General features: G+C 36.6%; 1 protein-coding gene across 5 annotated transcripts in view; it reads right to left on the bottom strand.

Moving 5' to 3' along the window:
* The window catches only part of TENM2 (teneurin transmembrane protein 2), a 3,493,894-nt gene that overhangs the window by 1,135,648 nt on the left and 2,341,691 nt on the right, over positions 1-16,555 (bottom strand). For 4 of the 5 annotated variants that reach the window (XM_054691588.1, XM_054691585.1, XM_054691584.1 and 1 more), the window contains one exon: positions 12,947-13,017. The exons of the other annotated variant lie outside the window; for it this stretch is intronic. The gene's annotated coding sequence lies outside the window, so the exon portion shown is untranslated. The remainder of the gene's footprint in view (positions 1-12,946; positions 13,018-16,555) is intronic. 5 annotated transcript variants of the gene reach the window in all.

Here is a 16,555-nt window from a genome sequence, read left to right as displayed (position 1 = left end):
GAACATAAGCTCTGTGCAGACAGTCTTCTCATCTCCCTCTTAACTGTGTCCTCAGCATCCCTAATTATTCCTGGCAGTTGTTTTTGCTTTCCATATATTATCACTGAATAAGTGAATATTTATAACTCAGCTCATGGAAGATTGTGAAAATACTTCCAAGAGTAGAAGAATGTCCATCTATCTAATGCAGAAAATGGTGGTAGATGGCATCATGACCAATGTCTAACAGCAAGGCATCTACATTTAGATAAACATTTTAAATAAGCAGGTATAGTACCACAAATTCTTCAGTGTGGCTAAAACTGCCAGCCCTATAGTTACATATTTGTCATACAAGGCCTGAAATAATATCATTTCCAGGATTACTTCTCTGATAACACCAAACCAATTCATATATTTACTCACAGAACTTCACATGAACTTAACTACCATGTGGTTACTTCCAGTTTCCTTTTTATTTTTTAACAATACAATGGAATTGATATATGTGACCTAATGAAATATGCTGCAATTAAAAACCTGTGAGGCATAGTACTATCTCTGCATGTATAGGTTTCAAATAAAGTAGAGTCTGTGGTGACATTTCAGGAATGGAGAGAATGGAAAACAAAATTAAATTGCTATTAGATTTCAAATTGCAGCTGGGTACCTGAATACGAAGTCAGTCTATGAAAAACTAATTGTTTAATGTAACCCCACCCATCCCAAATATTGCAATCTGTATGCCACTGTGTTGTATAATCATCAGGAAATGTAACTTGGTCTACAAACCAAGAAATATAAAAGCTCTTTCCTTTGTGACAGAAAAAATCTCCAAAACAAAGAATTTTCACCTACTCCAGATCATTTTCCCTTTTGAGGAGAATGCTGCTGTCTTAGAAGAGTACTAATCCCTGCTGCAGACAAGTGTCCCTATGGCCCTCAGATGTAACCAGAGCTGTCAACCTCAAGCCGAATGAAGTCAATAACCAACCCATGGCTTTTAGCCTCAAGAAGACTCAGAAATGAACAGTCACAAAGTCTCTTGAAACAAATACTAGAGAATAATAATAACAGAAATAATACAATCTCCTCTTCCTTCAAACGTTGCTTTATAATAATTTCAGATGCACACATGCCTCTTTTTCAGCTTTTTCTTCCTTACTCTCAGGAAAACTTCAGTGTTGGGATATAAAACCAAGATTATCAACTGCTATCAATCAATTTTAGTATATCTAAGTTAAGTGAACCCCTGAAAGAATGAACTACCTTTTGCTGCTAAACCCTCAAGATTGCAGCAGGCAACAAAAATAATCAATAGATTCAGGGAGGCAGTAGCGCTACTCTGGTAAAAGGAGGCCATGGATAGGCCAATTGTTTCCAGATAAAATCATAACCTACTCTGTGCATTATCCAAGGAATTCAAAGCAAGTCTTCCTAACTTTCTTGCACTCCCCCAAGATGAATGAGGCTATGAAGCGGCTACCTATTGTACCAACTCCAATATATCATAGTATTTTATCAAGGGACTCATTTTAGACTTAAGCAAATATCTATTTTCATGACTATCTTAGAGCTTTAAGAAAAGTAAGAAAATGAACAGTCAGAAAGAAATGTATATTTACCTCCTGTATCCACATTAAAATGATGCATTCAAGAGAATTTCCTCTTTTCTTTAATTTTTTGTTTTATTTAAAGTGGGACTAGGGCCTCCCCTGGTGGCACAGTGGTTGAGCGCTGGGCTGCGAAGCTGCCCACAGCCTCTGCAGCGCCGGTTCAATCCCCGGCCACTGGTGAGGGTCCCACATGGCGTGACAGACCTCTCCTGCTGTGCCCACTGCTCCCCTCAGCAGTGTATTTCATCACTCTGCCTGTTCTGTTCCCTGCTCTGGCTCTGGTGAATTCTCTCACCCTCCTGCGCTTCTGACTTTACCCAGTGCTTGTATAAATAAATAAATAAAAAGCTTAAAAAAAAATAAAAATAAAGTGGGACTAGACCTACTGGTCTTTGTAAAAATGATTTTAACATACAAATTTTATGTTGTAGTAGCATTTATTATGCCTAAAAGTTTAAACAACATACCTCATCTCCTGCAAAATGCACTGAGTTACAAATGTCGGAAGCCAGGTGTTAATAGTATGTCAAATTATATTTGCTACATATAAAAAGTTTTTCCAATGAGTATCAGTGTTACCCAGAACAATATAGTTAAGCTATTTATGCTCACACGCATACCTTCTTTCAAATGATGTCATTTAAAAAGTTTCATTGTCATCTCTTCTTAGTATTACAAAAGAGGGGTTCATAGTTTGCTTGTTTTTTTTTTTTTACATGAAAGGACGAGAAACCACAAAATCAACATAAAGGAAACTGAAATTGACTAGCCGCCTTTCACTTTTTTAAACTGTATCTTCAACAAAAGGAAGTATCAATTAAAATTGCAAATAAACCTTTCAAAGGCCACTCATCAGTATTTAAAACAATCAGCTTGTCATTAAAAATTTCATTAACAAGGAAGAGCAACATAAATGTCATGATGTACAAATCTACAGCTTGAAAGATGGAGCTCAAGTGGGTGAAAACTGAACTTGGCCCAAGCTGCTTTATTCTATTCACCTTGTTCCATAAATTAAGGTAGAATATCTGCATATCAGCAGTGCTGTATATTAGTTCCATTTTATTGGGCTGAATGCCTTATTTTAGGAAATGAACTTTCTCAATAAAAGCCCAAGAAAAAGAGCTGTGAATTATATATGTGCTTCATCATAATATACTATATACTATTGACTTTAAGTTTAACGCTGCTCCTACAGATATTGCCAACCTGCATTCTTTCCCTTTGATCTAACACTTGTCAGTCTAGCACGTAACACCAAGAAAATTATTCTACAAGCCTGTGTGCCTTGTACTTTTAACTTCTGTCTCTCACTGAAGTCTTCCCCATTGCCCTGCCTACATGAACCTACTTGGTATTGCTTCCAATAATTACACCTCATTTTTGGAGCTGAAAAATAACTCAGGTGAGAATTTTATCTGCAGGAGCCTTGTATTTGCTAGAGAAAGTTAAAAAAAAAAGACATAAAATGGCAGGAATAAAGGTGACAAAAATCCTTCAGCTGAGTTAGAAATAAAGTATGTAAATAGCTCTGTAATACCCCACAATTTCTACAAATATCAAATGCAAAAAGAAAAACAAGAATACAGTAACCATAGCTTCAATGCAGATGGAACACGCTGCCCTAGGGTGAGGTGCAGGGAGGGGGAGCAGGAAGCAGAATCCAATTCAACTTTTCCGCGCATGATTCATATACATATATATCAGAGTAGTTCTGCTGGCTAAGTATTTATTAGAAATCCTCACCCAGTCTGCTTATAAACAATTTGAGAATTCATACACTACAATATTCATTGCTGTGTTCAAGAAGTGACCTTCTAAGGTGACTTTATTATGAGCTGTAAAAAGTGCTAGCTAATAAAACACAAGGGCATTTAGTAGATTTCCAAGATTTTACTTTGCAGATTATCTCACCTCCTTCAGAAATGCCGTCCCACTAATGATCAGAATTGTTTTTTTGATCCACCCTTGAAAACACAGAAACCCAAGAGCAAAGGCTACAAAAATACATATTCCACTGAATTCTAAGGACATTACTGAAGTTGAATTTTGAGGTTGGACTGGCGAATTGTGCCACAAAACATCTCTATTGTGGTTTATGTGTTGTTCAATTATGTGCATGTAGTATTTTGGTGCTTTTACCCTAGAGTATATACACTACAAAAGCTCATAAAAATTCTTAAAATTAGTTATACCTGCAATCTTGTAATATTCCCCAGACTGTGAATAAATTATACCTATTCAGAAAAAATTAATATCCTCTTCTTCTCTGTAGAATTCTGACAAAACACTGAGTTTACTGTCCTCATACCTATATATTTTAATCCAATAATCATGACTATCTATCTTATAACCTTGGCAAAGCAGGAATTCAACTTGTTCCATTGCTCAATATGAACCTATGAAATAAACCTGTGTACAGGTCCTTTTATCAAAAAAAAAAAAAAAAGAATTGGATAATTCACAAAGCTTTTAAAGAATTCAAAATATGGGTCTCCCTGGTGGCACAAGGGTTTAAGCACAGCACTATGAAGAAATTCACAGCCTCTGCAGCATGAGTTCGATCCCCAGCTGGCCAGGGAGATATGCACATGGCGCAACAGACCTCTCCTTCTGGCCCACTGCTCCCTTCAGCAGTGTATTTCAGTCAGTCTGCCTATTCTGTTCTCCAGTCTGTCTCTGGTGAGTCCTCTCACCCCTCAAACCACTGACCTATACCCTAGCTCTTCTATACATAAATAAATCTTTAAAAAAAAATTCAAAATATACAGCAGAATTAAAGGAGGTACATGGAGGAAAAGAATCTTTCTAAAAGATTCTTTTAAAAGAATTTTTAAAAAATTAAAAAAAAACATTTAATTAAACATTTAAAAAAACGTTTTAAAAAACATTTTATTATAAGTTTAACTATATACACACACACACACAAATACACCTGTATGTACACACATACACATATACCCACACATACTCAGATATGTGAATAATATATAGATATATATTAATTGATGAACTGTCTTATTTCAGAATCAACTACTAAATCAAGCACTCAGATGGCTTCAAATTTGCTAACATCAGTTATGTGGGAATAGAGTTGCCATTTCTCAAGGAAAACCAAAAACATCTAGAAAACACATGTTCTCCTACTATGTGAAAGTACAGCATTCCTATGAAACCTAAGCCTTTCTACTACTTTATATAGAAAATATCAGTAGCATTCCCAAATTCCCAAAATAATCTACCAACTCAAACTAAGGAAAATATAAAGCCAAAAAAAAAAAAAAAAAAAACCACACACTAACACATAGTAAAAAAAAGAATGATATGATAAATACCCAACCTGGATAAAGTAGTTATTGGGCAAGAAGATTGGTAGAGTACTCTCACTGCTCAGGGTGACCCTGCTTCTAGAATGTCTGCTGCAAAACTAACACCAAACTTTATCACCTTTTGTCATAAAAGCAAAGATTCTCTCAGGATTGCTCTCAGTTAGCAAAAGCAGGTATTAATGTAGATCTTTTGTAAAAGCAAACTGGCATATGAGTGGATTAAGAAGATGTGATCTATATACACAATGAAATACTACTCAAGTATTAAAAAAAACAAACAAACTATGAAATCTTGTCATTTACAACATCAATGGAACTGGAGGAGATTATGCTAACTAAATAAGTCAGAAGTAGAAAGACAAATACTGGATGGTTTCACTCATATGTGGAATAGAGAGAAACAAAACAAAGGCACATATGAAACAAATCTAAGAAATCTGATGGTAGAATTGAGGCTACCAAAGAGGAAGGGAAGATGATCAGGGAAGGGGGTCTGATGGACTACGGTTGAAGAATCTAGAAACTTTGGATGTGATGTGTTAACATATATTTGAAGACATATGAACCATTACCTCGGAATCATATGCTGCTGTAAACCAATGTTCTCTCAGTAAAAAACACAGATACACACACACACACACACACACACTTGAAAAATAAAACAAGTAAATTGGCGTAACACACACTTTCAAAAACTGTACTTTCAGGTACTTCCAGTGAATATGAATGCAAATTAGATATCTTGGATCCTGGACATAAGTACTATTCTGTTAAGATGAGCCTCTTAGGAAATGTTGCCCTTTTAGTTTCAGTTTTCCTACATTCAAAGTGAAACTTTTATTAGTTTCTAAAAGCCTATTTGTGGACCAGCTTCTCAGAAGATCTGAATTAATATAAAACCTACACATTCCTAGGTCTCATTCCAGTTCTACTAGATCAAAATTACCACAGATAATGCTAAGGAAGTTCCTTAGACAAATCCTGCAGGTGGTCAAGCACAGCATAAGATGAGCCTGAATTAAAGTCCTCAGATTTAACAGACTGTAACATTCCATGGAATGCCTGCAGGAACCTAGGTCCCGTACACCAGAATGAAGGTTGTGAGCAGTGGTAAATAAAATATCCTGAGCATCCATCAGCAATGTATAAAGGCAGGGCAGGGACACTACCACTTTTTATAAAGACTTCTTCTCCCTTTCTTCTCAGGACTTCCCCACGCCTTATTAGAACTATCCAGAATTTTCCATTTCCCTGCTATGTTTCTGTTTCTATAGGAATAGAAGCTTGACAAGGCAGCAAAGAGCTGGCTCTGAAATGGGGAAGGAGGGAGAAAGTTGGGAAAAGGAGAGAGGCAAAAGGAATTAATAGGGGGCCTCCCCGGTGGCGCAGCGGTTGAGCGCTGGGTTGCGAAGCTGCCTGCAGCCTCAGCGGCGCTGGTTCGATCCCCGACTGCTCCCCAGCCACCAGAGGAGGGTCCCACATGGCGCGCAGACCTCTCCTGCCGCCCACTGCTCCCCTCAGCAGTGTACTTTGGTTCTTCTGCCTGCTCTGCTCCCTGCTCTGGCTCTGGTGAATTCTCTCACTCTCCCGCGCTTCTGACTGTACCCAGTGCATGTATAAACAAAACAAATAAATAAATAAATATACATGCCTCTTTAAAAAAAAAAAAAGAATTAATAGGAAAAAGCAAATCCTCATGAAAAGCCCAAAAGCATATTCATCTAACCTACAGGGGTTAGGGAAGCATACAAAATGAAGCCAGGCAAGTGAAAAGGAAAGAAAGCACTGGTGATGATAGGGGACAGGAGAATGTGAAGCATCTAAGAGGGGTACCAGTAAACTGTAATTAGTGGCAATAAGAGTCGAGGGTTGCCATATCTATCAATTGTTCTAATTAAAGCCAGGAATCTCCATTTTATTTTATTTGAAATTCCTAACATGTAAGTATTTCTAAGTGTGTGTGGTGTGTGTGTGTATGTGTGTGTGTGTGTGTGTGTGTGTGTGTGTGTGTGTGTGTGTTTGAATCCAGCAACCAAACCAGCCTCCAGTCTGCATTTACTATCCAAGGACCTGGCAGAATTGTTAGAAGGTGACTGGTGAAGGAACAAAGATCCCAACAGAAGGAAAACAGTATGCACAGTATGCAGAATGACTGAGAAGGAACTGACTTGCTGTTCCTACTGAGCAAAGGACGAGGATGCAGATAAGGAGCAGCTAGGGTGTTTGGCCAACATTTGATGGTCATAGATTTAACTCAGTGCTTTTAAGAAATCATTAACTGCCTTTGCCCATACATTCATGTGACTGTTAGTAATTCTGCATGGAAAGGATCCCCAGCACTAGCTGTAGGGCTACTTCTGGGAATGAATGATTTAGTTTATCAGCAAAGTCCACGCAGGACCCTCACCAGCATTTACTTTATAATTCCTTTCAGTGAAAACTGTTATATGTACTGAATAAAATGCTTCATTTTTTGACCAGGGGGAGATAGCTGTGAAAATAATAAAGTAATATTTGTTGAGGATGAAATGCTGAGTGTGCAAGGATTGTGAGAATAATGAAAAACCTACACCACAGTCCCTGGCACATATCCCTGGAAAAATGCCAGTTATTATTAAGTAATATCTTGCTTATCTCTAACATCCTATGAAGAAAGAATTGATATAATCCATCTTTTAGAGAAGAGGAGATTCACAGAACTTGGCCATGTATGTAGAATGCAATGAATTCAGGTGAGACTTTCAAATCACTAGTCTATACTCCTAGTGTGGGTATAGAGTGTAAAAGAGAAAGGCAGGTGTCCAACACTTTGGAGATGCTGTGTTTTCCCTTCCACCATCCTAAGATGTTATAGATACAGCATCTGTATCTATTGACTCATTGCAGCACAAGGGATTGTTCAAAAATTCTAGCTGTTCTTTGCCATACTTATGAAGAAATGGTGCTTGCTATCTTTATGACCATGGGAATTCACAAAGGTCAAGGGTCTATATTATTATGTGGGCTGTCAGGAAAGAGATAGTTCTTTTAGTTCACTTTCCTACACTGGAACTTACAATGCATCACAGATATGTATTCGCTGGGAAACTCATCCTAAGATCAAAAATGTCGAGTGCTTATAAGTCACACAATTTCTGTGACTTGGCTGGCTGAGATAAAAAGGCTAAAATTAAGCAGAAGTCTGATTATACTACCAAGTCCAAATCAAATTAAGCCAAGTTACAGTTTTTCAAGTCCTACTATTTGGAATTCAAGGTTTTTTCAAAGGTTCATCAGTAACACAATGCACTAAAATATAAAATCAGACTCAAGGAATTTTAGACCTGAAAAGGTCTTATAAATAATTCCATGTAACTCTCTCATCGAACAAATTAGGAAATTTAGATCCAGAAAGTTTGAGAATAGAAGCCAAAAATGAGAGTGACTCATTGACGGTAGAGCTTGGCAGAGATGCTTGACCACCTGAGATGAAACCCAATTAGTCTTTTGGTATTTTAATAAGTGGAGTCATTATATTAGATCTCAATTTTTAAGTAAAGAACAGATGAAAATATTGGTTAATAAATATGACTACTTTCTATATATACCTATCTATACACACATATATTATGTGATTGATCTAACAGATTGTGTTCTTACACATTTATAAGAAAAATGCAAACATCTGTCTAAAATATTGGCAAGAGGGATCTAGAAAGGCAAAGAAAGGCATGCAAAGAAAAGATATACATTTTCTACCCATTAAATTGGCAAAGTGAAAGCACCATAAAATGCTTTGTTGGTGAAATCATAGGTAAAGAGACACAAAATATGTTGTTAATGATTCTGTACTTTCACAGTATGTATCAAAACATGTAATGTGTTTGATTAGATTCACAAATGCCCATAGATTCACTAATCTATTGGTAGGGATTTATTTTAAGAAAACAATTAGAGAGTTGTTTGAAAATACATGAATAAAACATTCATTTTAATGTATCTAGTAAAAAATTAAGAACAACTTAAATGTCATTAATAATGTCAATTATATTCATGGCATTCCTGTAACAGCACAAAAAAATGTATTGCTCTGTATTTCTGGGTGTGATCAAATCTGAGAGAGCAAAAAAGATGTTAAAATATAAATCATGATTCCATTTATGTAAAATTTTATATGGTATTAATAAACAGATGTCTGGAACAATATGCACAAAAGTATTAACACTGATAATCTCTGGATGTAATATTTTGAATAATATGTAAATTATTATTTATATATCCCTGAATTATTTAAATCAACTTGAAATGATCCTAATACTATAATTAGAAAATAAAACATTAAATTCATTTTAGTGTTAATTTTTTCTCAAAAGTACTTTTTCCAAAAACAATAGCACAAGATGATCTACACCAATAACACAGTTTTCCAAATAATTTTAATATTCACCATTTTTAAAAAGCCAACAGAATTATCTTTATGATCCTAAAATAATCTTGCATATAAAGCAAGTGCTAATAAAAAATCATCTCCACAGTTTTAATGAGAGATAGGATATTGGAATTCAAATGTGCTTCATCGCTATGTAGCTGGGTGAACTAAACTCAGTCAAGGAACAATCCCTAGAGCTCAGTTCCTACACCATTAAATGAGAAACAACAGTATGCAGACAAGCTGAAAAGGAACTGGTTTGCTGATTCTATTGACTAGAGGATGAGGACACACATATGGAGCAGCTAGGGCATTTGGTCAACCTTTGATGGGCATAGATTTAACTTGGTGCTTTTAGGAAATCATTCACTGCCTTTGACCATATCAGAGGAACATTCATATGACTGTTAGTAATCATGGAAAGGCCTGCCAGCACTAGCTACAGGGCTACTTCTGGGAATGAGTGATTTAGGATGTTGGCAAGGTTCATGCAGGACCCTCACCAGCATTCCTTTCACAGTTAAATCAAGCTTTACAACGTTATGATCTCTGAAGGCAAGTCTACCATAAAAAATTACCCTTAGTAATACACATGTTCTTGAAAAGCTACCCGTATGAATACACCAGCAGATGATTTAGGACAAAGTCATATTTCAAAGATTCTAAATGGGTAATGAAAATTTGAAAATTTTCCAGAATTCATTGAAGAGACTTAAGTAAAACAACTTATAAAATTCCAAATTTGGTGGTTTTCTTCCAGCGATAGTGGTTAAGTGATATCCTTTTCTGTTTCAAAGGAACTTTTCTAGAATTTTAAATATAATCACACCATCATTAAAATGCTGACTGCTCTGAAAATAATCCATATGTGGACTCCGTTATAAGTAACTCATTCACTATGTGACTCCATTCTCTCAAAATCCCATCTAGAACTAATGAAAACACAGCATGTACTTTAGGGTTTAGATCACTTGGTGTGGAAGTTTACCCAAAGCAGAAGTTTTTCACTTACATACATTTATAGAGCAAAAGACACTCATTTCAGAACACTCAAATACCATACATGAAATTCAGCCCTTAAGTCCTATCTCCAAGGGTTGATAGGGAACATTGGGAATCAGAAGAAAATTATCTAATATCTGTCTATGTTAAAAACTCCAGCTCCTTTTCAAAAGGACAGGAAGAGAGTAGAGTTTAAGAGGGTGGATTTAACATTGAAACAGGCCAGACGTCATTGCCTAATGGCAGATTTTGGTAAGGCATACTGGTAATAGGCAAATAAAATTGCTAGAATAAGTAGGTGATAGCAACCCACTTTCAGCTTCAGCTTTGGGGTCAGAGAGACAAGAGGGAATGAGGCGATAGTGGATACATGGAAACTATAAGTTGGCTAAAGGGAAAAGCTTCATCTCAGCTTAGCAGATCACCCTTATGTGGAAACACAGGCCTTGGGTTGACAATACTGACTTTTTTTTTCCAGGAGAAGCTGCAAATTAAAATTGTACAAACATATCTCTGACTCTTAAATGCTAGTAACCATTTTTTTTTTTTTTAACTTATACAGACCAATACTGCATTGGGCAAAGTAAAACAGGACTTTGGGCCAGATTTGGCCCATGGACATCAGGGTACAACTACTTAGATAAAGAATATACACCCTGGTGGGAAAAGACATCCAAATCAGTGCCAAAAATAAAGTATTTTCAAATATATATGGATGTGAAATTTGGTATGTTGTAATAGGCTGGATGACATTGAAAGAAAAGAATAGAGAGGAAGTTTAGAGACAAAGATGATCAGAGCCAAAAGTATACAAACACAGAAGTCCCTGTCCCTTTTATTTTTATGTATATATTAATATATTCAATTGAGTGAAGGATTTAATAAGAGATAGGTGGATAGGAATGGATTAGAAGGAAAATCTAAACAATTGAAAGCCTATTGTATAACATGCATTACACAAGGTAACTGACCTATGTTTTCTAATTTAGTGCCAATGATAATGTGGTTAACAATATTCTTTTTCTTTCATAGATGTGGGAACTAAGGCTGGCTAACTTTAACCAATCTGTAATACCACAGACATAACTGGGACTGAAGCACACTAATGGTGGACTTGAGGCTTTTATCCAGGAATGCAGTATGCTAAAAAATATAAGCTGAGTTTATATTTTAGTTTAGGTTGGGCTTATAGTTTGGGTCTATAGTTCAACAGAGTAGTTGAACTATACTGTTCACCTATGGCTAGCCACCAATAGCTACTAGGCACTTGAAAAGCAGATAATGTGACCAAAAAGCTTAGTTTTCAATTTTAATATGATTAGTTTATTTGAACTAATATTAATTAACTTTTAAATGAAACTCAATTATTTGGGGTTATTGGGAAGTTTCTGAAGACTTTTGAATACGTGATGAACTTGTGGTTATGTGAAGCTACTGTTTCAACTTTAAATTTCATAAACTCCAAATATACATCAAATAGTTTTGATGAACATTTGACAACAGAATTGTGGTCTACTCTAAGTATAAAATGCACTTTGAATTCTAAAGATTCAGTATAAGAAAGGGAATTTAAAATAAATTTTGGGGCATCCCTGGTGGCACAAAGGGTTAAGTCTCAGCACTATGAAGCTATCTGCGGCCACTGCAGCAAGAATTCAATCCCTGGCCAGGGAGCTAACTCACATGGCACAGCAGACCTCTCCTGCTGCTCCCCTCAGCAGTGTATTTCAGTCATTCGGCTTATTCTGCTCCCCACTCTGTTTCTGGTGAATCCTCTCACTCCCCCTCCACACCTCTGACCTACACCCCTGCTCTTAAATGCATAAATAAATAAAAATTAATCTTTAAAATAAGTTTTATACTGGGGACATGCTATAATGCTGATATTTTGGCCAAACTGAATTAAACAAAAGGTATTAAAAATTAATGATTTCCATTTTCCTTTTGTAATGTGACCATGTGAATATATGCTGTTGTATTATAATTCTGTGGGAATGTACAGGTCTAGGTCAATGTCTTTCAACACTAAATGTAACTTTGGATCAACTGGAAGATACAGAAAATATCAAAGTCAACTCTATGATTTGATTTGTTTTGGGTGGACCTTAGCACTTGTATTCTTAAAAGATGCCTCAGCAATTCTAGCGTGGAGCCAGGATTGAGGTGCCATGCTAAAGGGTTGGGACTTATTTGTATACACAGTGGGAAGATGCTGAAAGACTTTCAAAGTGACAGGATGCTCTTAGGTGGCTGTGAGATCTGTGCTAATAGGAGTCCATGTATGAATACCCATCCCTACATAGTCCAGCCACTTACCTCTCAACCTCATCTTCACAGTCTCACCCTGGCCCACTAGCATCCAGCCACAGTGCCTTCCTTTCAGTTCCTTGAACTAGTCAAGTAAGCACCACATTCAACATATTTGCTGTTGCTGTTGTCTCTTAGCATAGAGCACATGGCTGGCTCCTGTTGGTTCCTCAAGTGTCCTGCCCAAACCCAATTCCATAAAATTGCCTTAGCAGTCCTGATTCTCTGTACTTCTCATGCCCATCCCCATTTTATTTTCTTCAAGACCCCAGACACAGCCTGACAACCTCTTGTTTATTGCTTACCTTACTTCTCTCCCACTAGAATGGGATGTCAGGAGACTCGTTTCTATTAGCCACTCTTGTATCCCCAGTACCTAGAACAGTGACCAGCAAATTGGAGCACCTCAGTAACAAATAATGAATTTAAAATGCAAATGTCATATATAACAATACATTATAATTATGATGCTTTCACTTTCAAATAGCTTACCAAAATTTTGAGATAATTTTTTCCAAAGTCTTAGAGCTAACAACTAAATCCAGGAAAAAAAAAAAAAAAAAAAAAAAACGATTAGAACATTGATTAACATTCGCTTCTGGTAAATCTCTGTTCTTAAGGCTAATTTGATTGCTTGTTCGTTTATTTGAATAGCCTATTACCTCAGTTTGAAACGTGGATATATTAAAGTTTAAATTAAACATGTCTTCCCTGAGTGAAATGCCAGACTTGTGAATTCTTTAACATCCCAATATTTAAATATGTATTTATTTGCTAATAGTACTTCTCATTAGTGAATCTTCTTGAATAATTTGCTTTAAGACAAGAAGTGTTGACCCAACACCGAGTCACTATGGGAATTCTGTTTTCTGTCTCCACAGTAGAAAAGAAAAATACAGCTGAATCTAGATTGTTGACTTATATTAACATGAGGCTCATTAACTCCCTGATAATAATTTCGGCACTTTGACATTGTAATTTCTATTTAGGACATAAAGATACATTCTCAGGGAACATTTTGGCTTGAGAAGTGCAGAAAACTGAAAAGATAACAGAGAGTGATCTGGAAAAGAGACTTTTAATTTATTGACTCTGATTCTATTGCTACTCCCTACAACAGTGTTAATATAAATAGATACCCTTCAAGGATGTAAGGCCAAAAGAATAGAATTTTTATGAGACACATTTTACCTTTGAAAATTATCTACACTTTTACACTTGTACAGTGAGTTCACCGCACTAATATCACATCTAATTTCTTTGAATCTCAAAAGATTTTCAAATAATCCTCTGATGGGCTGTGTCCACACAAACCAATAAAAGGATTAGACTTGTCCAGGTGTATGACTTTCTCATCTGTGACAGGTATAATGTGAGTAACTCTTCACATATTAAGCCCAGCACAATTTAAGAAATTACTAATATAAGTTAATACCCTTCATTTCATTTTAGCTATTTCAGAATGCCACACATTAAAACACAGTAAGCTGGAATTTGCTAATGAAGTTTAGTTGCAAGTGAGTGCAAGTTCCCCTGCTACTGTCCTTGGATTGGACCCAGTAGTGCAGAACATTAGAACTGTTGTTCCTCATCTGTCAGTCACTAGTCTTAGAAACTAAAATTCACAGAAAAAGGATGGAACATTTAAGAGGGCCAATGGGCAGTAAGTCCCAGAGGCCATATTTGTCCATCAAAGCTCCGAGGGAAATGTTTCCATTTGGCTAGAAAACGGTTTGGCAAAGTATCCAAAGATCGTAAATAGATTCTGCTTTCATCTTAACCAATTTCGTGTACATCTGAGACTTTATTAAAGATGTTTGAAAAAAGCAAAATATATTAGAATTCCACTTGCTATGTAGTCTGTTGGGGGAATGATACCAGGGGCAAAGGTCTCTAGGAGACTTTAGGTAAGAAACAGAGAGACACTGAAAGGTGGAAGGGGCCATTGTGACTAGACAATGCACGTTCTATGTAAAGAGAGTAGACGCTACATGGCTATTCTGTCACTGCCAAGTCCTCTAATTTTATAAAAAGAAGAGTCCAAATTTTATAATCAGACAACTAATACCCACTTTTATAAAGATACCAAGTGAACTGAGTGGCCAGATACAGCAAATCAAACTATAGGGCATCTAGTTGACTCTGTATTTCAGATAAACAATTTTTAGTATGAGTGCTGTATGAGGCCTCCCTGGTGGTGCAAGGGACTAAGACGTAACCTATGAAGCTATCTGCAGCCACTGCAGCATGAATTCAATCCCCAGCCGGCCAGGGAGCTACTCACATGGTGCAGCAAACCTCTCATGACTCTCCTGCTGCTCCCCTCACGGTGTATTTCTATTAATTTGCCTATTTTGTTCCCCACTCCATCTCTGGTGAATCCTCTCACCACCCACACCTCTGGCCTGTATCCTAGTTCTTGCATGCATAAATAAATCTTTAAAACAAAAAAAGTACTGTATATATTGCATGGGGCACATTTATGCTAAAAGTACTGTCAGATTATTCTAAAATTCCAGTTTCAGGGCCTCCCTGGTGGCGCAGGCGGTTAAGCGCCTCAATGTGAAGCTGACCACAGCCTCCACAGCACGGGTGCGATCCCCGCCGGCCGGCAAGAACTCCACATGGCAAGGCAGACCTCTCCTGTCATGCCCGCTGCTCCACTCGGCAGTGAATTTCGTCAGTCTGCCTGTTCTGTTCCCCGCTTTGTCTCTGGTGACTCAATCCTGTCACCCTCCTGCGCACTCTGGCCTGTACCCTGGTTCTTGTATAGATAAATCTTAAAAAAAAAATAAAAAAATAAAATTCCAGTTTCACTGCATCCTCTAATAGATAGGGTAATCATACATGTGAGCCATGTCTGCAAGTCAGATTCACCACTCAGTTTGCACCACCTTTAAAATAATCCTGCCTTCATGAGCTCCAATGGAAGTTTCCTTTATTATTATGAACCACTATATTGAAGTTTGTTACTCAATTCCTGCATTTCTGTTTCTTTGGGGGTCTTGTTTAAAAGTAGATCTCCTAAATGTCATAAACCCCTCTTCATTTAGATAGTAGATCCTCAGAGGTAAGTCCAAGAGCAGAGAGGATGAACATTGTATGTAAATGTGAAGAGCATGAACTTTTGTGAATTTCCCTAGCATAAAATAATAATAATAATATAAGGCACATAATAACAGGAAGAATAATAATGTTCAGTATCTACTACACATATACTATGCATCTGGTCTTCTCCTAAGCACTTGTATGTGTTAAATCATTCAATCTTCTCATTTCTATGAACAGTTGATATTGTCATTTTCTGTTAAGTAATAAGACACAGAGAAGAACTTTTTTCCAAAGTATATGACCCAAACAGATTCTGGTTGCAATTAAGGTTTTTAGGCCCCAGAATCTCAGTATTTATAATCTTTGAAAAAACAGCTGATATCAATGAACAGGAAGACCCTTTTAATGACATCAACTTTAGGCAAAATATCCATCAGTTTTACATAATGTTAAGGCACAGAAATTTGATTCAGATTTAGATTCATAAACAAAGATTTGTCAGATCCAGAATAGCAACGTATGGTACAATTTATGCTTCCCTTTTTGTGTGCAGAGACAAAAATGTGTTCTTTCAGGATAACCTCTGTAAAGAAAGAAAGGACCACAACATGCAGGTGAGACTATAGCTCACAGTCAGAAGAGGAAAGTATAGCCCTGGCTTTATGAGTCGTTCTGCAAATTTTATGTTCTGTGCATTCCACAAAGTAATGGGAAATTAAATTAACACAGTTCTTTATAGCATTTTAAATTTTTACCACAATTAATTTCCTGTAATTCATTTTGGTTCTGTAGCACTCATTTGAGTAAATTTAAATCATATATATAAATTTCTTCCCCCAAATCAAGGAAACAATAATTTTCCC

Source organism: Talpa occidentalis, unplaced genomic scaffold (genome assembly GCF_014898055.3).
Source record: "Talpa occidentalis isolate TD23 unplaced genomic scaffold, MPIMG_talOcc4v2.1 talOcc4.9, whole genome shotgun sequence".
Lineage (NCBI taxonomy): Eukaryota > Metazoa > Chordata > Mammalia > Eulipotyphla > Talpidae > Talpa > Talpa occidentalis.
The sequence above is the reverse complement of the archived record's forward strand: the minus strand, read 5'-3'. Positions and strand labels throughout refer to the sequence as shown.